We start from the raw sequence: 23995 nt of genomic DNA, 5'->3' as shown, positions 1-23995 counted from the left end.
TACGTGGCCAGTGAGAGTGCAGCAAGTAGACGACGTCTTTCAAACTAATACATTCGAAAGGCAGAGTGAAATGTTGCTGTAAACGAGGATTATAAATGTAATTACTCCTTGATTAAGTCGCAGCTATTAAACTGTGCAGCATCCTCAAACCTAAGGACAACCTCGTAACCCACGAAACTTTGGAAAGAACAGTGAAACATTTTTGAAAACATGATTAAAAATGTTCAAATGTGTGCGAAATCTTATGGGACTTAACTGCTAAGGTCATCAGTCCCTAAGCTTACACACTACTCAACCTAAATTATCCTAAGGACGAACACACACACCCATGCTCGAGGGAGGAGTCGAACCTCCGCCCGGACCAGCCGAACAGTCCATGACTGCAGCGTCTCAGACCGCTCGGCTAATCTCGCGTGGCAAAACATGATTATAAATATAATTGCTGCTCCTAGCAATTTAAAATTTTCTTTTAGCAACATAACTAACCCTAACTACATAATTAATAACATGTTCGGAACAAACCAATGATATACTTGTGGCAACGATGTTTATTAATGTATAACTGCTCGTTTCACAGGCAACAATTTACGCTATTCTATTACCACGCAACTTGCAACTTAACCACAAAATCGTATCCTCCCTAGGGCATGGGTGTGTGTCTTGTCCTTAGCGAAAGTTTTAGTTAGATTAAGCAGTGTGTAAGTCTAGGGACCGATGACCTTAGCAGTTTGGTCCCATAGCAATTTACCACAAATTTCCAATAATTATCGTAATTGTTGCACGTTTCGCTGGCAGATAACTAACATGTGCTGTTAGGTCTTTACGTAAGCACAGCTTACGAAATCGTAACATGTTAGGGAAGTAGGAATCAGATACTTGTGATGGCGAATACTAGTTAGTAATTCTTCTTCGTTTACTTGCATTAAGTTATGTAAACTCCATTACTAGATGCGAACATTAGCACAATGCCGAGATTCGGGACATGTCCTGAAAAAAGCAATGTAATATTTCTAAAGAGTTGTGCCATGTGTGCCAGCCATAGTGGTCGAGTGGTTCTAGGCGCTTCAGTCCGGAACCGCGCTGCTGCTACGGACGCAGGTTCGAATCCTGCCTCGGGCATGGATGTGTGTGATGTCCTTAGGCTAGTTATGTTTCAGTTTCTAAGTCTAGGGGATTGATGACCTCAGATGTTAAGTCCCATAGTGCTTAGCGCCATTTAAACCATTTGTGTCATGTGTGTAAATTTCGCTAGTAATACGATTAAGATTAATGTATAACTGTTCGTTTCACAGGCAACAATTTACGCTATTCTATTACCACGCAACTTGCAACTTAACCACAAAGTCGTATCCTCCCTCGGGCATGGGTGTGTGTTAAACGTTTAACCTAAACGTCGGCCTAAGTTATAGACCAGCCTGTCACTACACATAGGTTTTTTAGCTGTCACATTTGTTGGCTTGGCCAACTCACAACTAACTGTTAACTACCAGCATAACCCAGATCTTGGGAAAACGCTAGAGATCAGTTTGTCACCAAAACCAGATATTTGAACTTTCATATTACCTGACTTCGTCAGCTCACAACCAAACTGTTACTTTCCAACCTAATCTAGATGTCGGACAACACCACAAATCAGTCTGTCACCACAAACAGATTTTTTGGCTTTCACATTCGTTGGCTTTGCCAACTCGCAAGCGCACTTTCACGTCCGTACTTAACCACAGTAACTGACATAATTTTGAAGGTAGTCAGATATTTGCGGCAACTAACTGTATTAAGAGTTTTGTTGCTCATATTAAGAATAACAATTATCAGTGAAAACAAATTGTCCGCGGGTGGTGGCGGGAGGGGGGGGGAGGGGGGGTAGCCGCGCGGTCTCGGATGCCTTGCACGGTCTGCGCGGCTCCCCTCGTCGGAGGTTCGAGTCCTCCCTCGGGCATGGGTGTGTGTGTTGTCCTTAGCGTAAGTTAGTTTAAGTTAGATTGAGTAGTGCGTAAGCTTAGGGACCGGTGACCTCAGCAGTTTGGTCCCATAAGACCTTACCACAAATTTCCAATTTTTTGGAAAACAAATTATTTGTTTTGATTAAATACCAATGCACTAGTCCGCATAAAACATAAATTTGTTTCATGTAGATTTTGTTTCCTTCTTTTATATTCTGAGAGGTAGCTAGCCAAATATGCGTTGCATTGTCTTATCCCAAGCTGGAAACGTTTAACTTCAGCCCTTGTGACCTCTACAGTATTTGTATGTGTTTCTATCTTCAGAATCTTGAAAGTCAATTTCTGATGATCGTAAGACGTTGGACCGAGCGAGGTGGCGCAGTGGTTAGACACTGGACTCGCATTCGGGAGGACGACGGTTCAATCCCGCGTCCGGCCATCCTGATTTAGGTTTTCCGTGATTTCCCTAAATCACTCCAGGCAAATGCCGGGATGGTTCCTCCGAAAGGGCACGGCCGACTTCCTTCCCCATCCTTCCCTCATCCGATGAGACCGATGACCACGCTGTCTGGTCTCCTTCCGCAAAACCAACCAACCAACCGTAAGACGTTGGAAACCGTTTTTCATATATTTATATCAGGAGAAACAATATGATATTGCTGTTGTCCCCGGAAAAATAATATCTTTGAAGTTTATAAAGGAACAGCTTTTGAATACATAATAAATAAATAAAAACACTTGTATTTATGTCACTGGCCACCATCAATGACTTCTTTTTTTCTTTTTTTTTTTTCTTCCCTCTCACAGATTTCTTATTGCCGAACCGAGATTCGTCGGTGTAAGCAATATGGCCTTCGCCACAAAGTTTCTTGTTCTGTCTAAAGCCGATTTTCTACACAAACCTCTCAACAAAATTGTCAGCAATCCACCACAGTTTGCTTTGCCCCATCCAGCGCATGGCATGTAAATTTTTATTTGCTCTCATAAACCAGTAAATAACAAAATGGTATTAATTTTCGTCTTCCTTCAAGAAAGCCAAGAATTGTTCGTGATAGACACTTGGAAAAGTACTGTCCTTTGCTGCGCTTCCAGATAATTCCATCACCACAAACCTTCGAATCATTATGAGCCATTTGACCGCCACATTCAATGCATTTTCGAGTATCTGCAGTTAATCCATGAGACATGAGCCAACGAACGACATCACCATGCAGAACAAAACCACTTGAATCATTGCACATTATAGAATTCGACGCAATAATCACGAAATGTTTCTCCCGAGAGTCACGAATGTACCGAAGAACGGTGAACAAGACAATGGTTTCAATTTCAGCACTATACATAAATTGTATCTCTTCTTGTCTCTCATTGGTTATGTGCAAAAGATCACGCTGGCTACGTGAAACTGACGCGTTGCAACCTAATACCAGTAATAAAGCACCGCTGTGACCGTCGTTGGCCCTGATCAGGCGTTTAGGCGAGAAAAATTATAATTATAGATTAGTTATCAGTAATTGATTCTTGTTTAATATTCAGAACTTGCGAAGTCAATTTTGTGTCATGTTCTGTTTTGTATCTACTCTTAAATGTTTTTAAAAAAAAGGTTAAAGTCCATATCTAATTTCTACAATGAAAGAAAAGCATTGAAATAAGTCCAAGACAACAGAGGTTGGCAATAATCTAATAATTTTAATTTGCTGAAATTTGAGAAATTTTATGCTGAGCACGAGAGTACAGTCCACGTTTCGGGCTTTGTGCAAAGCTAATCTGCTGTTTCCCATTTTGCTTGTTTATTTCGTTTTTTATGCCACTTGCTTACTTCCCTGATACTGATGTAATTGGAATCAGCATGAGAATAATAGAAAATAATTTCTATGTGTGTACACATGAGATAGAATACCAGACAAGGGTGTACCACAGGCAATGTAAAGCAGATGCGTCAACAGAATTTTTAGATTTTTTGGTCACATCATTTTCTCGTTTTGATAGGTTGATTTCATTTCGGTATAGGATAATCTGCAATCGCGAGGGGTCTGGAATGACATTTTTCGAAGTTGTACAGTGGCAACGCGATATGAATCGGACTGATTTATATAAACAGCATAGCATTATGGATATTGCACTGTTAAGCGATGCAGTCACTAGGAAGTGAACTGACAGTATAAAGTGAATAAGACAATATGTAACAACTATAACGGCTTCTGATACCAAATGTAACTGGGTTTTCTCTTTTGATGCAAGTCAATTGTCAGGATGAGCATTCTAAAGCATTCCGTCAGGGTGAAAATATTAAATAATTTAACTTTTCTCTCTTAACAACATGTGGGCAGTGTGGGTTCTTCCTTGGCTCGGGTATGAGGTCGAATGAAACATCATTTTTACATAAAATAACTTTTATTGAAGATTTGTACAACTGTATCTTACGGGATGTTCTGGTTCGGAGAGCGGCAGCTGTGTCGTTTGTGAAGTCTTCTGCTGCGGCAGCGGCGGCGGCGGCGGCGGCGGCGGCGTCTGATTACGCGTAGCGGTGTGTATCTCGTGTCGCCGTCTCGCCCGGTTGACTGGAGACGCGCAGCGCGAGGTGGCCCGTTTAATTATTGCGAGCGAAATCGTGCATCGGATGATACCTTGGGTGTCGCGTCCCAGTGTTTCTCTTCTCTAAGCGGCCGCGTGTGTTCTGCGTCGGCCAGCGGAGCGGCGCGGCGGGGGAAGGCCAGTGTGGCGGACTCGAATCACGGACTCCCGCTTGCCAGTCTTCGGCTGTCAGGTCTTCATCCCAGCTCACAGGTGACTGCTGATGTGAGGCCGTCTCCTTCCCGTCCTCACGAGTCACCCGGGTATGTAAAAATCCGACTTCAAATACCTTTTAACTTCTGTCTTCTGGCGCCGCGGCTGCTGCTTGCTATTCCATTACAGCGGCGGACTTGGTTCGTATGTGCATGATGCAGACTCTTCTTGCATGACGGTCTTCAGCACCGAAACTGACTGAAAACTACTGCTACTCTTCTTTTCTTCCTTCGTCTCTCGTCTTCGTCTCCGTCCCCGTCTCCGTCTTCGACTCCGTCTCCGTCTCCGTCTTCATCTGTCTGGACCACTGCTTCTCGCGTATTTATTCACTTCAGTTTACTGGAGGTGAACGACTTCACGGTCATTGCCTCTTCTGTCACGTTGAGAAGCTCCTCGAAGAATCTTCTTAACGTCGGTCATTGGCTCTTGGAATGTAGGCGAGAGCTTTTGATCCCATGTGACGACTGAGAAACACGTGAGCCGGTCATCGCCTCTTCTGTCACGTTGAATAGCTTCTCGAAGAATCTTCTTTACGTCGGTCATTGGCTCTTGGGATGTAGGCGAGGGCCTTTGCTCACATACGACAACTGAGAAACACGTGAGCCGGTCGGGCGATGCCCTGACGACTGAATCGACAGCGCCCGCTTATGTGGAACTTGCTGACTTCACGGTCATTGTTTCTTCTGTTCTGCTGTTCGGCCCGCTGTTTGCGAGTATGTAACTCTCTAAACTATTTTCATTTATATTCTAATTTCTAGTTCACTTTGATTTCACTAATTTATTTACTTAAGTACCACTCAACAAATAAGTAACTGCATTGCTACGAAAAAAACTTGTAGCGAGTCGACCATGCGTGTACACTATAATTGAGGTAAGGCACAGAACGGAACGATAATGACGCTTTATTGCATGAATATTTCCACAGTAAAAAGGTACACGTTTGTTGGAACCTAAGAACGTAAAAAAAGTCCGTGTTCACGTCACAGATATTCCTGTTAGTGTGCGTCAGCCATATGTATCACAATGGATGTTCCTACAAACTATATATAATAAGTACCTTTATGCAGCGACTTCGCCTTTAAGAATTTGGACCTTTGATGAATGCGGGCCTGTGTGGAACCACTATCCGACATGAATACGAGGTCGAATGTGACACCGACAACAATTGTTTTACAGAAGTTACACGAGCGCGAGTGCAAGCAAAATAATGCTGAGCAACCGGCGCCGAAGCGATAACCTAGTTTGCCAGCGGCGGAGATAGATAGTTGGACATAGCATACACTAGCCAGTGCAAAAATGTACAAAATATTGAAGAGAACTGCAGATTAGGAACTACAGAGGTGCTAAGCAAATGCTTGTAGGCAGTAGATGATTTGTATGCTTATGAAAGATATTAAGCAAGAAAAATGTATGTAATAAGAAGTAACACAAATTTACTTTTGTTAGAAGGTTCATTATAGATTGGTACTCCATAATCCTCAAGATTTAAGAAGTTAGTTTTGAATAATTACAATGTGTGGCGAGAGAGCATAACCCCACAATCTGTTTTTCAACCAATCATTTTCTTGTTTCCCTCCAAAGGAAGATAATAATTTGAATTGCTTTCTTGATTCTTTCGTGTAATTACCCCATGTTTGCTGCCATCCGGTGAGATTTGAAGAGTATACGTGTAGTACATTCAGCCCGTACGTTGAATCAGCCACTGCCAGCCTTGGCCGGGACAACACGAGTCTGTGTCATATGCTAACCGTAGGTGACTGCCAAATAAGTGCACTTCACAACATTTGAGCAAGAAAGCGTGTGGAGAAATACCTTAGAAAGAAAGTAATACGTTAGAGAAACAAATGAAAAATCGGATTCACCTCCCAAAATCCAGTCGACATAAACGTGTATTAAACATAAATTCTCCACTAAACCCAAAGAAAGAAACGAAGTAAAATTTGTAATCCATACATACATCACGACTCCTACAAATACTGTTTGAAAAAAATTAAATTGTAATCTACAGCACCAGCGATCTTTTGAGAAACAAAACTGTTAAATAAATATATCATATGTATCCATACGCTATAATTGGAAGAAAACTTTCTAATAAAGTCTTTCGGTCTAATATAGTAAATCCTTCGTGAGGATGAAAGTCTTTTTCAGGGTTTTGACGGATGATAGATAGATCGCACATATCGAAATAGACGACAGAGGGACAGAGAAACAATTAAAATCACTCAAAAGAGGAAAGGCCGCTGGACCTGATGGGATACCAGTTCGATTTTACACAGCGAACGCGAAGGAACTTGCCCCCCTTCTTGCAGCGATGTACCGTAGGTCTCTAGAAGAGCGTAGCGTTCCAGAGGATTCGAAAAGGGCACAGGTCATCCCCGTTTTCAAGAAGGGACGTCGAACAGATGTGCAGAACTATAGACCTATATCTCTAACGTCTATCAGTTGTAGAATTTAGGAACACGTATTATGTTCGAGTATAATGGCTTTTCTGGAGACTAGAAATCTACTCTGTAGGAATCAGCATGGGTTTCGAAAAAGACGATCGTGTGAAACCCAGGTCGCGCTATTCGTCCACGAGACTCAGAGGGTCATAGACACGGGTTCCCACGTTTATACCGTGTTTCTTGACTACCGCAAGGCGTTCGATACAGTTCCCCACTGTCGTTTAATGAACAAAGTAAAAGCATATGGACTCTCAGACCAATTGTGAGATTGGATTGAAGAGTTCCTAGATAACAGAACGCAGCATGTCATTCTCAATGGAGAGAAGTCTTCCGAAGTAAGAGTGATTTCAGGTGTGCCGCAGGGGAGTGTCGTAGGACCGTTGCTATAGACATTATACATAAATGACCTTGTGGATGACATCGGAAGTTCACTGAGGCTTTTTGCGGATGATGCTGTGGTATATCGAGAGGTTGTAACAATGGAAAATTCTACTGAAATGCAGGAGGATCTGCTGCGAATTGACGCATGGTGCTGGGAATGGCAATTGAATCCCAATGTAGACAAGTGTAATGTGCTGCGAATACATAGAAAGAAAGATCCCTTATCATTTAGCTACAATATAGCAGGTCAGAAACTGGAAGCAGTTAATTCCATAAATTATCTGGGAGTACGCATTAGGAGTGATTTAAAATGGAATGATCATATAAAGTTGATCGTCGGTAAAGCAGATGCCAGACTGAGATTCATTGGAAGAATCCTAGGGAAATGCAATCCTATGTTACAATACGCTTGTTCGCCCACTGCTTGAATACTGCTCAACAGTGTGGGATCCGTACCAGATAGTGTTGATAGAAAAGATAAAGAAGATCCAACGGAGAGCAGCGCGCTTCGTTACAGGATCATTTAGTAATCGCGAAAGCGTTACGGAGATGATAGATAAACTCCAGTGGAAGACTCTGAAGGAGAGACGCTCAGTAGCTCGGTACGGGCTTTTGTTGAAGTTTCGAGAACCGAGGAGTCAAGCAGTATATTGCTCCCTCCTACATATATCTCGCGAAGAAACCATGAGGATAATGTCAGAGAGATTAGAGCCCACACAGAGGCATACCAACAATTCTTCTTTCCACGAACAATAAGAGACTGGGAGAACCAATAGAGGTACTCAAGGTACCCTCCGCCACACACTGTCAGGTGGCTTGTGGAGTATGGATGTAGATGTAGATGTAGATGTAGAAACGAAATGATCGTATGACATAGATGACAGGGAACATCGATTGGCAAGTTTTTTGAGCTGAAGCCGCATTGGGTAACTTTCATGCCGATACTATTGAAATGATAAGAAGGCCAACACAGCATCCAGTCTCCGAGCGGAGAATATCTCTGACACGGTAGGGAATCGAACCCATACCCGGTGCATAGCAGTCAGAAGCACTGATCGCTCAATTAAGGGAGCGGACTTATGCACAGTATTTCGGTGGAACTTGGCTGAATTGTGACGCGTAATTAAATAATACACTGATCTTCCAGAACATTATGACCACCCATCCACTATCGATACAAACGCGTCCAGGCGACAGCAGCGTCCCCTGGCGAGGAATGACTGCTAGTCAGACACAAGCACGGTGTACGTAATATCAGTGACGGTGCTGTCCGTTTGTAAAATGGTGATGGTTAGCGATCTATCTCAGTTTGACTGAGGACAGATTGTGATGGCTCGGAGGCTCCACACGAGGATTTCGGAGACTGCACGACCTTTCGGGCGTTCGGAGAGTACTGTGGTGAGTGTCTTCAACACGTGGTGAAACCACGTACAGGCGTCATGGAGTTGGGAGGCCACTCCTAATTACAAACATCGGACGTTGTAGGCTGAGCAGACTAGTAAAACAGGACAGGCGGCGAACTGTGGCGGAACTAATGTCAGACCTTAATGCTGGGCAGAGTACAAGCGTGGCTGAATAAAGAGTGCATCCAACAGTCCTAATGATGGGTCTCTACAGCCGACGACCCATGCATGTGCCAAAGTTAACACCACGACTTCGGCAACTACGACTGAAGTAGGCACGTGACCACCGGCAATAGACAATGTCGCAGTGGCAAAACATCATGGTCAGATGAATCGCGATGGGAGGGCGCCAATCCGTCATCTCAAAGGGGAACAGTTCAGTGACACCGTTACAGCGGTATGGGGACAAACTGACGGCGGCTTACGTTCGCTCTAGGGGTCAAGTGGAGCTCTAGAAAGGCATCATATCGACCAGGGCGTATCATACACTTGTTGCAGACTACGTAAACCTCTTCATGACGATCATGTTTCCCGACAACAGTGGCACTTGTCAACAAGATAACGCACTGTGTCACTAGGCCAAGAGTGTGATGGAGTGATGCGACGAACATAGTGGCGAGTTCTAATTGATGTCCTGGTCCCCAAACTCGGCAGATCTGAACCTGATCGAAAACATCTGGGATGTGACTGAATGTGGCGTTAGAGCTCATCGGCCCCATCCCAGGAGTTTCCGGGGATTAGATGACCCGTATGTGCCGATGTGGTGACAACTCCCTGTAGTGAGCTACCAAGGCCTCACTGCTTTCAAGCTAAGACGCGTCGTCGCTGAAATCCCTGCCAGACATGGACATACCGGCTATTAGGTAGGGGGTCATAACGTTCTGGCTGATCACGGCAGAAAAAGAAATCAAACTTCAAAAGTTGCACAGCAACAGGGACGACGCTGAAGTACGAGGGCTTACCCAAAAGGAATGGAGACTGATTTTCACCTGTGGCTTCCTGTTAGTACCGTGAGTATTTGAAGACAGCGGGTTCTTGTGTGTAATGTCCTTAGGTGGCTGCATTCTGAATATCTATAGGCTGGTAGTAATGATCCGTTTGGTAGACGCTCTTTCCATTTCGTATATCAAACAATGGAGGTGACGAGAGACAAGCAGTAACCGCACAATCAATGAAACTTACGAGAAGTTGCTGCAAGCATACAGTGAAGATACACTGCCACGTGCAACAGTTTTTAGATGGCTTAAGGACTGTAAAGAAAGCTGAATTCTCCGTGTTAACGAGGGTGAGCCTGGTGTTTCAGCTTCTGCTGTGTTTCAAGTTAACATCAACACAGTTGCTGTGATTGTGCGTATCGATAGGCGAATAACACCTCGCAACCACAGTGAAGAGTTGAAAATTTCATATGAAAGTGTCTTTATCACTATGCATGATCATCTCCGCATCACCTGTGTTTGTCCTCACTGGGTGTCACGTCTGATGACCGTTGTGGCGTAACAAGCTAGCTACGCCACACTGAGAAGTAGCCGAAAGGGCACGCGTCAACTCACGACGTCTTGCGTTAAGTCTCAAACAGGATACTTTATGAATGCTACAAAGAAAAGAACGGAGCTTCTCGTATACTTAACTTTAATTAATTATGGTACATTTCTCTTGATAATACAAGTGAGACTCTCTCCAGATATGGTTAATGGCGCCCTGCTAGGTCGTAGCCATGGACTTAGCTGAAGGCTATTCTAACTGTCTCTCGGCAAATGAGAGAAAGGCTTCGTACGTGTAGTCGCTAGCAATGTCGTCCGTACAACTGGGGCGAGTGCTAGTACGTCTCTCGAGACCTGCCGTGTGGTGGCGCTCGGTCTGCGATCACTGCCAGTGGCGACACGCGAGTCCGACATGTACTAATGGACCGCGGCCGATTTAAAGCTACCACCTAGCAAGTGTGGTGTCTGGCGGTGACACCACAATGACTCCCAAACCAGAGGCTGTGTGAATGGAGACAGGGGGTGAGCTTCTACGTGTCATTGCTGTCGGAGGGGATGCTTTTCTGGAATCTGCTGCTCGAGGCGCCTTCAGAGCGGCAATCTCATGGACTGCAGGAGAATTGTCTTCAGAGATGAGTCTACCTCGAATTGTGCCCAGATGCATGACTGAAGACGCCACAGACAGTGGTAGGATACCAAACCGTCTCCCGCCATACGGTCCGACAACCGTGAGTGGTAATCTGGGTAACCAATTCTTTTCATTGCAGGACGTCTTTGGTGGCCTTCCACGGCACCCTTGCAACACAGCGGTATGTCGAAGATATTATAAGCACCGTTTTGTTGTAGTGAACGTATTATAGTGGCCAAGATAGACACGAAGCCCATGCCAACTACAGTAGTACAAGTTTATATGCCAACTAGCTCTGCAGATGACGAAGAAATTGAAGAAATGTATGATGAGATAAAAGAAATTATTCAGGTAGTGAAGGGAGACGAAACTTTAATAGTCATGGGTGGCTGGAATTCGACTGTAGGAAAAGGGAGAGAAGGAAACATAGTAGGTGAATATGGATTGGGGCTAAGAAATGAAAGAGGAAGCCGTCTGTTAGAATTTTGCACAGAGCATAACTTAATCATAGCTAACACTTGGTTCAAGAATCATAAAAGAAGGTTGTATACATGGAAGAATCGTGGAGATACTAAAAGGTATCAGATTATATAATGGTAAGAAGAGATTTAGGAACCAGGTTTTAAATTCTAGGACATTTCCAGGGGCAGATGTGGACTCTGACCACAATCTATTGGTTGTGAACTGTAGATTAAAACTGAAGAAACTGCAAAAAGGTGGGAATTTAAGGAGATGGGACCTGGATAAACTGACTAAACCAGAGGTTGTACAGAGTTTCAGGAAGAGTATAAGGGAAGAATTGACAGGAATGGGGGAAAGAAATACAGTAGAAGACGAATGGGTTGCTCTGAGCGATGAAGTATTGGAGGCAGCAGAGGATCAATTAGGTAAAAAGACGAGGGCTAGTAGAAATCCTTGGGTAACAGAAGAAATATTGAATCTAATTCATGAAAGGAGAAAATATAAAAATGCAGTAAATGAAGCAGGCAAAAAGGAATACAAACGTCTCAAAAATGAGATCGGCAGGAAGTGCAGAATGGCTAAGCAGGCATGGCTAAAGGACAAATGTAAGGATGTGGAGACTTATCTCACTACGGGTAAGATAGATACAGCCTACAGGAAAATTAAAGAGACCTTTGGAGAAAAGAGAGCCACATGTATGAATATCAAGAGCTCAGATGGAAACCCAGTTCTAAGCAAAGAGGGGAAAGCAGGAAGGTGGAAGGAGTATATAGAGGGTCTATACAAGGGTGATGTACTTGAGGACAATATTATGGAAATGGAAGAGGATGTAGATGAAGATGAAATGGCAGATACGATACTGCGTGAAGAGTTTGACAGAGCACTGAAAGACCTGAGTCGAAACAAGGCCCCGGGAGTAGACAACATTCCATTAGAACTACTGACGGCTTGGGGGAGCCAGTCCTGACAAAACTCTACCATCTGGTGAGCAAGATGTACGAGACAGGCGAAATACCCTCAGACATCAAGAAGAATATAACAATTCCAATCCCAAAGAAAGCAGGTGTTGACATATGTGAAAATTACCGAACTATCAGTTTAATAAGTCACAGCTGCAAAAAACTAACACGAATTATTTACAGACGAATGGAAAAACTGGTAGAAGCCGACCTCGGGGAAGATCAGTTTGGATTCCGTAGAAATGTTGGAACACGTGAGGCAATACTGACCTTACGACTTATCTTAGAAGAAAGATTAAGGAAAGGCAAACCTCCGTTTCTAGCATTTGTAGACTTACAGAAAGCTTTCGACAATGTTGACTGGATTACTCTCTTTCAAATTCTAAAGGTGGCAGGGGAAAAATACAGGGATCAATAGGCTATTTACAATTTGTACAGAAACCAGACCGCAGTTATAAAAGTCGAGGGGCATGAAAGGGAAGCAGTGGTTGGGAAGAAAGTGAGACAGGGTTGTAGCCTCTCCCCGATGTTACTCAATCTGTATATTGAGCAAGCAGTAAAGGAAACAAAAGAAAAATTTGGAATAGGTATTAAAATCCAGGGAGAAGAAATAAAAACTTTGAGGTTCGCCGATGACATTGTAATTCTGTGAGAGACACCAAAGGACTTGGAAGAGCAGTTGAACGGAATGGACAGTGTCTTGAAAGGAGGGTATGAGATGAACATCAACAAAAGCAAAACAAGGATAATGGAATGTAGTCGAATTAAGTCGGGTGATGCTGAGGGAATTAGATTAGGAAATAAGACACTTAAAGTAGTAAAGAAGTTTTGCTGTTTGGGGAGCAAAATAACTGATTATGGTCGAAGTAGAGAGGATATAAAATGTAGACTGGCAATGGGAAGGAAAGCGTTTCTGAAGAAGAGAAATTTGTTAATATCTAGTATAGATTTAAGTGTCAGGAAGTCGTTTCTGAAAATATCTGTGTGGAGCGTAGATATGTATGGAAGTGAAACGTGGACGATAAATAGTTTAGACAAGAAGAGTATAGAAGCTTTCGAAATGTGGTGCTACAGAATAATGTTGAAGATTAGGTGGGTAGATCACATAACTGATGAGGAGGTATTGAATAGGATTGGGGAGAAGAGAAGTTTGTGGCACAACTTGACTAGAAGAAGGGATCGGTTGGTAGGACATGTCCTGAGGCATCAAGGGATCACAAATTTAGCATTGGAGGGCAGCGTGGAGGGTAAAAATCGTAGAGGGAGACCAAGAGATGAATACACCAAGCAGATTCAGAAGGATGTAGATTGCAGTGGGTACTGGGAGATGAAGGAGCTTGGATAGGATAGATTAGCATGGAGAGCTGCATCAAACCAGTCTCAGGACTGAAGACCACAACATCAACAATGCTGCCCGCACATGGCTAAAGTTACTACCGCTTTTCTTTGTGGTTGCAAACCCCTACCTTGGCAAGCAAGGTCACCAGATCACTTCCAAATTGAGAAAGTATTGTGAGGGTCCTCTAATCAGCTCGGGAGTTTCGTGAACTAACGTTCCATCTGGACCTGATTTGTCGTGATATCCCTCAGGAGGATAGCCATCACCTCTGTTAACTAATGCCAAGCCCAATAACTGCTTGCATACGGACGAGAGGTGGACCAACGCCTTATTGACTTGATCAGTTTTTTAATAAATCATCCAGTTGCTCTGAAGTTGTAATTATGTGTTTGTCTATACGTGTACCTGACATCTACCGACTTGTGTCCCATTCAGGTAATTCCTTCGTGGTGCGTTTTATGTTTTTAGTGTATATTCTTTCTTCCACACTGTAAACGCACAATAATTCATGTATGAAGAGGGTATCTGTTCTTTCGGATACCATCAGATACCATCTTCATACATTTAAGGCTAACCAGCCATTGACCTCCTTCTTCTGTGCGGATGCGCACGTATTGCCCGAACTCTTACGGGACTCGGTCAGATTGTCTGCCGCGAGTAATGAAAAACACGTCAAATGTGTATGAAATCTTATGGGACTTAACTGCTAACGTCATCAGTCCCTAAGCTTACACACTACTTAACCTAAATTATCCTAAGGACAAACACACACACCCATGCCCGAGGAAGGACTCGAACCTCCGCCGGGACCAGCCGCACAGTCCATAACTGCAGCGCCCAAGACCGCTCGGCTAATCCCGCGCGGCTGCGAGTAATGAGTGTAATGGGCATGGGCACTACGAATGTAGTGTGTGGATATTAAGTTGGGAATCTGGGTCTCGAGGGGAGAGTGTAAGGGATAAGTCGATGCAGTCACACTGTCCTCTGTGCCCTCGGTGGCTCAATTGGACAGAGCTTCTGCCATGTAAGCAGCAGGTCCCGGGTTCGAGTCGCAGTCGGGGCACATATTTTCAACTGTCCCCGTTGATGTACATTAACGCCTGTCAGCAGCGTAGGGTCTTAATTTAATTACCATTTCACAATAAATAAGGTTTCGTTATTTACTATACTTCCTAGTGTTGCATCTGTAACGACCATGCCGGCCGGAGTGGCCGAACGGTTCTAGGCGCTACAGTCTGGAACCGCGCGACCACTACGGTCGCAGGTTCTAATCCTGCCTCGGGCATGGATGTGTGTGATGTCCTTAGGTTAGTTAGGTTTAAGTGGTTCTAAGTTCTAGGGGACTGATGACCTCAGAAGTTAAGTCCCATAGTGCTCAGAGCCATTTGAATCATTTTGTAACGACCATGAGTATACTATCACGTGTAGTTATTACAGACTGTCATTGTTGCACGAAAAATTTGGTAGATACCACGTTCCGAATGACTGAATATTATTGACAGAATGTTGTTGCTTATTGGTTTCATGTCACATAGCCAACTTCTCTTCATCATGAAAAGGTTACCAAAATCCTTTCTCTGTTGTCGAGTGGGACATTATTGCTCCTCACTTCATTGTAGCAACAGGCTAATAAATATTTAGAGAAAAATATTGTATGCACATAAACTGATGTGGTCTTGAAGTTGTTGACTCCGAGACGTTTACCTGTCGTACTACGCAGACAGGGAACTTTGCCTGGGTCACGGTAGTAACAAGTTTGCCTCGCCCCGCCGTAGCTGCGGTGAGATCCCAGTGCAGCCCCGCCTGTTTCTCAGCGGCTGCTGCCTGCCAGCGGTCGCAGAGTCAATAAATCGATGGCGGAGCCGCCACACCAGTCTTCCCCCCCCCCCCCCCCCCCAACGCTCGTTAACCCTCCCAGAGAGCCACTTACACTTGCCAGCCACTAACGTTTCTTTCCTCTTGCGATGTTTGTCTTGCCAGTTGAAAAGAGGGTTCCTTCCGGCATCGGCCACGACTCGGAGGAACTTCCGCGGCTCAAACTTTTCTGCGTAAATGATCACTACAGCGTTCAGGCCAACGAACTGGTGAGCAGAATGGCGAAGGAGGCGGTCATTAAGGGTTGTCGGGTGTATGACGAGGTCCTGAAGTTTGACACTGTTACGCTATCCACGAACGAGGGGTAGTCGTAAAGTTTCGACATTTACATAAACCTGCGCCGGCCGGAGTGGCCGAGCGGTTTTTGGCGCTACAGTCTGGAACCGCGAGACCGCTACGGTCGCAGCTTCGAATCCTGCCTCGGGCATGGATGTGTGTCATGTCCTTAGGTTAGTTAGGTTTAAGTAGTTCTAAGTTGTAGCATGACCTCAGCAGTTAATTCCCATAGTGCTCAGAGCCATTTGAACCATTTTACATAAACCTGCGACCATGAATCTCGGTGACAGTGTGACTTCTTGAAGTTGAAATCCTTTAGGTTAATAGTCTGAGTCGTATTTCTTCAAACGAGCGACGTTTCGTCCCCTCTGATGGGATCATTTTCAGGACCATGAACTGTTCACTGTAGTTTTCAACATACGCCCCCGATTTTTTGAGGCTCGATGGCCAGACAGGTACTTCGAGATAAGAACGAATTTTGGCTCCATCTCAAAAATCACCTCACTATGTCGGGAAGTGCCCGCCGCGGAATTATTTCTTCTTAGGAAGAAAGAGAAGGAAGTCACTGTGTACCATGGCAGGAGAATACTTGAGGTGAGGCAAAATCTGATAGCCCCAGAAAGCAACATCTCTTACTGCGTCCTGCGCCAAATGAGCTACGGCGAGATCCTTGGACAGTTTCCAGTGACGTTTCATCTTGACAGCCCTACGTAACCTCCTCAGGACATTTTGGTGGTACGCTCCTGTGACGAGCATAATCTATTAGCACAACCCCATGACAGCATCAAGAACTCATTAGAATCCCCATGACGACTGTGGTTTGGTCTTCACCGTTACCGCTGGCTACGAATCCATATGCTTTCTTTCCTCCATCTCAGGGTCACAGCCATACACCCGTTAACCGCCCATATTCTGTGTTCTGACGTAATGAATTATATCGAACAAAACGATTTGTTGATTGAAAGCAAGGATTCAGTAAAAGTCGTTCTCGCGAAACACAATTAGCTCTCTATTCTCAAGAAGTGATTAGTGGTATCGACAGGAGTTGTCGAATCGATTTCGTATTTTTTTTATTTCCAGAAGGTTTTCGACGCTGATCCTCAGAAGCGTCTTCTAATCAGATTGCTTGCCCATGGAGTATCGTCTCAGTTGTGAAAATGGATTCGTGACCCCTGTTTGATAGGTCACACTTCGTAGTAATGGACGAAAAGCCATCGAGTAAACAAAAGTAACATCCGGCATTCTTCAAGGAAATGTTATAGTCTTCTGCTATTTCTGAGTTACCGAAACTACATAGAAGACAATCCGAGCAGCCCTCTTAGACTGTCTGCATATGATGCTTTCATATACCGTCTTGTAACTTTACCAGATGATCGAAATCAACTGCAAAACGATTTGGACAAGCTATTTGTACGGTGCAGAAAGTGGCGATTAGCTGTAAATAAGGAAAAGTGTGAAGTTATACCCATCAGTACTAAAAGAAAGTTCAAATGGTTCAAATGGCTCTGAGCACTATGGGACTCAACTGCTGAGGTCATTAGTCCCCTAGAACTTAGAACTAGTTAAACCTAACTAACCTAAGGACATCACAAACATCCATGCCCGAGGCAGGATTCGAACCTGCGACCGTAGCGGTCTTGCGGTTCCAGACTGCAGCGCCTTTAACCGCACGGCCACTTCGGCCGGCACTAAAAGAAAGCCGGCCGGTGCGGCCGTGCGGTTAAAGGCGCTTCAGTCTCGAACCGTGTGACCGCTACGGTCGCAGGTTCGAATCCTGCTTCGGGCATGGATGTGTGTGATGTCCTTAGGTTAGTTAGGTTTAAGTACTCGTAGTTCTAAGTTCTAGGGGACTGATGACCGCAGAAGTTAAGTCCCATAGTGCTCAGAGCCATTTGAACCATTTGAACTAAAAGAAATCCGCTAAATTTCGGTTACACGACAAATTACACAAATCTAAAGGGTCAAAATTGAAGTATATACTTAGGGACTACAATTACGAATAACATCAATAGGAACTATCACGTAGAAAATGTTGCGGGTAAAACAGTTTGTTGGCAGAACACTTAGAAAATTCAACAGATTGACTAAAGATACTACGTAAAGCACGCTCGTCCGCTCTCTTCTGGGGCACACCTGTGCAATGTGGGATACGCTTCAGATGGGGCTGATGGAGGACATCGAAACAGTTCAATGAAGGTCAGCTGGGTTTGTGTTATCGCGAAGTGGGGAAGAGAGTGCAACGGACATGGTGCGTGCATGAGAGTGGCAGTCATTAAAACATAGGCATTTTTCGTTGCGACAGATTCTTATTGTGAAATTTCAATCACCAACTCTCTACTCCGAATGCGAAAATACTCTGCGTGCTCGCACCTCCAAAGCGAGAAACGATCATCATGATAAAATAAGAGAAATCAGAGCTCGCACAGAAAGATTTAAGGGCTCGTTTTTCCCCCCTAGCTGTTACAGAGCAACAGCAGAGAAATAGCTTGAAGGTTGTTCAATTAACCCTATGGCACACGCTTAATGATGATGTGACCTGATAATAAAGGAAAGGCAGGATTCGGTTAAGTTTGTGGACGGGGCCGTAATCAGTTATTATTCGTTGCCTTTTGCAGTTACACACAGTTTATTTTAAACCAATAATTCGAAACTCAACAATAAATAAAAATACTACAAGTTATTTACGAAGGAATAAACAATTGTGTAATTAATAGTGTTTTCAGTGAGTTACCATTTAGCAAATCACCATTAAATACAGATACAACAGATGATGTTTTAAAAGTAAGCCACTGTGATTTGGACAGGAGGCCTTACACGCCAAGAATGGCAATAAATTAAGAACTGTTTAAGAACTCGCTGCAATTTACAACTTATGGGTACTGAAATATTAACGTAAGTCGCCACAAACACAGCAAAATGAATCAGACGCCAGGAATGGCAGTTAATAAGGTTTAAAGCTTACTACTAAAATTCAAATACCAAATTAAAATTTTAAGGTAAATGACCACAATCACGGCTGAAGGCCCTACACTCCAGGAACGGCAATAATATTTAAAAAAAATCTGAAACCTGCTCTAAAACAGCAAATACAATAGCAAAAGTTAATTTAAAAACCAAGCAACTGATCGAGATGGTGCTCCAGGAATCGACCTCTGAGATGGTCCAGCAACAAACACTTTCGCGAGCGATTAGATAGGCAGCTGAGAGTTGCATTCACTTCACAAGATGGTAACTCAGGCTAGTGGTAGACCAACGAATGACTAACGATAATCTTGCTGAAGCTACCTGAAGTCCCATAAACCAAATGAAACGATGCAACAATACGCCAAAGCCGGAACCGGCGCTCTGCACTACGTCCAGAATACTGCATTTAGAGCGCCCAGAACGAGAAAGGAACCACTACCACCCAGAGTAGAAGAAATCCCTGCTCTTCGCCTCGGCGACACTACGAGCAGCAACACAAACCCAAGTCACTGGAGAGTAGCGAGATATCACAATAGTGGATGTTTCTTTACTGGGATTGAAGTGCACTCATCTTAAGCTTACTGGATCCGGTTTAACGATGAGGTTGTGCACCCCTTCCACAACCCTTCCATCCGGCAGTCCATGCGCGCCGCCAGCGGTCCTCGCGTGTTCTCACACGACGTCGCCCCTAACATAGGGCAAGAGTTACTACATATCGATAACCGTCGCTGCTGCCACTAGCGGACAGGCAACCCCTGCGAAGCAGAGTGGCGCAAGTCAACACGAGAAGAAGACAGACAACCACAACCATGCCAACTAAACGTTAACATCTGGCCTGCAACGGAGAGCAGAAACGTACAAACAGCACCAACGCAAGCATGAGCACGGCTCAGGTGAACTGCAGACTAATCATGTACATGTAGATTTAGTTAGACAGCTGAAACAGTCTTCTGGACTGGCCATCCACAGATGCAAACATTTCTGCTGCTGTCGCTGGATCGTGGAGTGACCGCGCGGTTTCAGGCGTCATGTCACGCATTGCGAGGCCCCTCCCGCCAGAGGTTTGAGTCCTCCCTCGGGCATCGATGTGTGTGTTGTTCTTAGCCTAAGCTACTTTAAGTAGTGTATAAGTCTAGGTACCGACGTCGGCAGTTTGGTCCCCTAGGATTTCACACACATTTGAACATTTTTTTGAGGAGGTAGACACACCTACATACAGCCTTTGTGTTGGCACGAATGTTACCAACGCTTCATTTGCATTCAGTTGCTAATATTTTTACCTGTCAGGCTACTGCCGCTGCTATTACAGCATATTTTGTTACAGTTCAATGGGCAGCGCTCCAGCCAATGTGTGTAATGAATTTTCATTTCAGTTTCATGCATGACTACTTTTTCTCAGATTTATGTAGACCTGCTATTTGCTGGTGGCTGTATATCTCGCTGGCTTGTGTTCATCGATGTGAACTCCACCTGAAAATGGCATTATAGCTGGAATGCACCTAAAGTGGAAAATAAATAATTACTACCTTCGAAGGTGGAAAATGTCGTCATTTTAGAAATGTTTGTCACGTATAAAATGTGTACGGTTTTCGTATGTTTTCTGCCATTCTAAATAATTTTACTTTTGTGGACATGGACAAAGATGCATGAGCACCCTGCACGAGTAGTGGATAAGATCCTTGGCTCTGTGTTTAGTGTAATCAGTGGTGGCTTGGTCTTCAGTCACTTGTGCAGTGCTGGAGCATTCTTAATATGACGCATACTGGCGAGATGTTGAGTTTCGGACAATAAGATATGATATTTGTGAATCTGGGAGAATCCGAAATGCTTTATGATGAAAATAAAATCTTGTTTGTAAACCTGAGAAGATTTCTGGAAAAATATTTTAAGGTAACTCATGCACTGGCAAGAATGAAAAGTTAGTTCGTCAGAGGTATCAATTGAAGGACATTTTGGTGCCTTAGATAACTAATAATATTCATGATTTGTGTTAATTTGATCTCTTTGTTTTCATAATGTCATAAATTAGGTTATTAGTTGGCATGTCCTCAATTTTTGTAATCGATTTTCGTAATTGTTAGAGGCTTCCTATGGCAACGGCCTTGCCGCAGTGGATACACCGGTTCCCGTGAGATCACTGAAGTTAAGCGGTGTCGGGCGTGATCAGCACTTGGATGGGTGACCATCCAGGCTGCCATGCGCTGTTGCCATTTTTCGGGGTGCACTCAGCCTCGTGATGCCATTTGAGGAGCTACTCAACCGAATAGTAGCGGCGTCGGTCAAGAATACCATCATAACGACCGGGAGAGCGGTGTGCTGACCCCACGATCCTCCTATCCTCATCCGTTACTGAGGATGACACGGCGATCGGATGGTTCCTGTAGGCCACTCGTGGCCTGAAGACGGAGCGCATTTTAGAGGCCTGCTATGTTGTACAGTTTTTCTTGACAATAATCAGTGTTCCTTCTATCGAGAACAATTTTTTTAATTAGTGCCCTCTTCCATCACTGTTACTAAAATTGTTGTGTGTGCATTGTACCTCATGCCATACACAGCAACAGATTGTTTCTGTCGAGCAAAGAAAAATTTAGAGTAGCTTATTTTTCTTTAGTTGCTGCATTTGAAGATTCTTTAGTTGCTGCATCTGAAGATTTCAGTTTGCTTTCGTGAATACACCAGGCACCAAATCGCACGCTGCACTAGAGGTAAGTTGCTTTTCTTTCAAAGGAGACCTTACTATGCTATTCTTGCTTGCAAACAGTACACATTCAAAATTTTCAGGTATTGTACAAAGCTAGCAGATTAATTTACAGTGTAAACAGATATTTTCTTCCGCGTTGAGAAGTATTTTATTTCATATTTTCTCAAATCAGACATTGAACTCCATGGTACCTTGTGTACTCTGATGGCTCTCAGAGTCACTGTGTCGTCGGCGGTGACTTCATTATTGGCACCGAAGTGCTGTTCGCTTTGTATCAGGCCACGCAATATATCCGGCGACACAGGGCTTCAAATTGTCTCATCTTCTCCGACTCTGTCAGCGCCCTTCAGAGCCTCTGTGTGCTGTACACAGTCCAAGAATATTTCCACTTGCTCACTCCTAAGGAAGCCACTGGGATGTTTATGTGAGTCCCTGGTCACGTCGCTCTGACGGGAATCGAGGGTGCTCTCACCCCTACCGAGGCTGCAGTCCTCTTACCTCCGCCTACTAGTTCTTCTGTTCCTTGCGATGATCTCCGTGTTACCGTCTGTCAGCAAGTGATGCACTTTGACATCACAACTGCTCTTCCCTTCATGGGAACAGACTCTGGGGAATTAAGCCCCTCCCAGCGACCTGGCCGAACTCCTCTCAGCCCTCTCGCCTCGAGGAGATCATCTTAGCTAGGTTGTATACTGGGCACTGTCGTTTCAGCCATTGCCATTTGTTAAGTCGTGATACGTCAACACGTTATGCACATTGTCATCAACCTTTGACAGTTCACTATTTTCTGACCGAATGTTCTTTTTTTAACCACGAATGTTCTAATGTTAGCTGTCTGAGCAACTGACGCGTGGGTTCTCGCCCGCATTTTAGTTTTTATCCCTTGAGCAATATGGGGATGGACATTTAATCTTTAGCTCGTAATCATTGTCTCTACGGCGTCTTTTGTGGACCTTTCTGCAAGAGGACGCCCCTGTGCTTAGCTCTCGACTGAACTTCAACGGGTAGTTGTTTTTAACATCGTTTTCGTGTCTGTTCTAAAGTTCTGACATGGGCGCAATGACCTTAGCTGTTTTTGCGCTGTAAAACAAAACAAAACCTAACTTTCATAACATGTCAATTATATAGTTTTCACTGAAGACATAATTAGTGTCTTCTGTCATTTAATTAGATTCACTTTCATTATTTCAAATTCAGCATTTCATTAAGATTTGTTTTGCTTCACGGAACTGTTAACACGAGCAGCACAGGGCAGCCGGCAGTCTGCTTTCCTCAGTAGCTGAACACATTATCTGAAGCTCATATTGCAAGAGAAGAAAATTTTTGAAAAAATAATATTCAGTACCTCATTTATACATAAATTACATAGGAAGCTTACAGAGGTCGTACTAGGTGTCAAAGAACTGTCCTGGGCTGATTATGACTTATTCCGCTGCCCCCTCGATTATCCTAAGCCGTACTGTGGGAACCAGATCTTCCACTTATCTTGTTAATCCCGGTACTTGAGAGATGGCCCTCCACTCCGTCCATCATTCACTCTCGTCTGCGGCCACTACGACCCCTCTGTAACCTACGAGCACTGTAGCATTTCATGGTGCAGTGCTGCAGCAATCTTCCGCCAACTGAGCATGGATTATTGCAGCGCCGTTCCTCTTCAATCACAAAAGACCAATTAGTAAACAATATTAGGTTTTATCGGTGGGCTTCGTCAATTTGTTTGGCTTCTTTAGTGGTTCGCTGTGGTACTGTGGAGCGGGGATTTGTATTTGTACCAGGAATGCAAACATGCACCTGCAAACAAACCAAAAATTATTTATATAACTTTATTTGTTCGAGGTGTAATTACAACTATAGAACTGCAGACGTAGTAATTAAGAATGCAAGGAAAAATGAAACACTAGCGTCAAGCGCCTCTAAGGGGCGGCGTTATGGTGATCCATAATCCTTCATCTTGGTCTCACCGTGTAATTCCAAAATAACCATCCCACGTAAATTCTGTGACAATTCAGGTTTAACCATGAAATCTGCAAAAAACATATGCAATGATTCGTAAGGACTTGCGTGTGGACGCAAGTCTCTCGATTCGACGTCACTTTTTCACTTGCATGTCCCGAATTTATAGCAATTATCCAACCAAGGGAATGGACACTGCAGTTTAACGTGCAGATTTAACATGTAAGCTAAACGTGGAATTCGAACGATGTGTCGCTCCGGGCGACTCTCATATTTTTGAGAAGTGAAGATCACAATGTTAATACGTGAACACAAAAATTGAAGTACCGATTTTTAATATTAATTGTACAAGGAGGCCAATGATCCATATATCATTCGAAAGGAACTTTGCCATAGATG

At 44.0% G+C, this 23995-nt stretch overlaps 1 pseudogene; it reads left to right on the top strand.

Moving 5' to 3' along the window:
- The first annotated feature begins 21034 nt into the window (after positions 1-21034).
- Positions 21035-21152, top strand: LOC126254295 (5S ribosomal RNA; annotated as a pseudogene).
- Positions 21153-23995: the final 2843 nt, after the last annotated feature.

The sequence above is a fragment of the Schistocerca nitens genome, chromosome 4 (genome assembly GCF_023898315.1).
Source record: "Schistocerca nitens isolate TAMUIC-IGC-003100 chromosome 4, iqSchNite1.1, whole genome shotgun sequence".
Lineage (NCBI taxonomy): Eukaryota > Metazoa > Arthropoda > Insecta > Orthoptera > Acrididae > Schistocerca > Schistocerca nitens.
Note: the sequence above shows the minus strand (reverse complement) of the source record. Positions and strands in the feature narration are given on the sequence as shown.